Genomic DNA, 965 nt, shown 5'->3' with positions numbered 1-965 from the left:
TATCCTTATAGGCCCCCTTCAGATACTGGAAGGCTGCTATGAGGTCTCCCCGCAGCCTTCTCTTCTCCAGGCTGAACAGCCCCAACTTTCTCAGCCTGTCTTCATTCTCCAGCCCCCTGATCATCCTCATGGCCCTCCTCTGGACTTGCTCCAACAGCTCCATGTCCTTTTTATGTTGAGGACACCAGAACTGTAAATCAGTATCAAATACCAAAAAAGCACTAACTGAATAAGGAAGCAGGGCAGGCCAGTTATAGAGGAAAACAAGAAATAATCCAGCACCATAGCTCTTCCTACTGCAGGAAAATCACCATTATCAAAGTGACAGAGAAGTTGCAGGATGCTGGCTGTTTTGAAAGGCCAGCATGCCTCGCAAGGCTCTGGCCAGCTGTGAACCAGAAGAATCACAGAATGGTTTGGGTTGGAACGGACCTTAAGATCATCTAGTTCCAACCCCCCTTGCAGGGACACTTCCCACTAGACCAAGTTGCTCAAGGCTCTGTCCAACCTGGCCTTGAACACTGCCAGGGATGAAGCATTCACAACCTGCTTGGGCAACTGTTCCAATGCCTCACCACTCTCACAGTAAAGAGTTTCTTCCTTATCTCTAACCTACATTTCCCCTGCTTAAGTCTGAACTTAAGCAGCACAAAGACAGCCAAACACACTTGGTGCTCCACACTAAAATGTTCCCATTTGCTTTATACTTACCCTGGTATAGCATCAGCAGTGCTGAAAGTTGTTCTATACAGCTTATTTTTTTTGTTTTATGATATATAACCAGAACTGCTTAATAAGAACAAATCATCCACACTAGAAACCCACAAAATACAAGCCTCATTTCCTCTTCGGCTATGCCGATGGTAGTTTTTAACTCTGTAGATACCCTTATAATAAAACCTTCACTAATTATTTTTCCTATGTAAAATGGAAGTCCTAAGCTACACAGCCAAGTCTCACAAGCG

This window comes from Nestor notabilis, unplaced genomic scaffold, assembly GCF_000696875.1.
Source record: "Nestor notabilis isolate BGI_N333 unplaced genomic scaffold, ASM69687v1 scaffold6017, whole genome shotgun sequence".
Lineage (NCBI taxonomy): Eukaryota > Metazoa > Chordata > Aves > Psittaciformes > Psittacidae > Nestor > Nestor notabilis.
Note: the sequence above shows the minus strand (reverse complement) of the source record.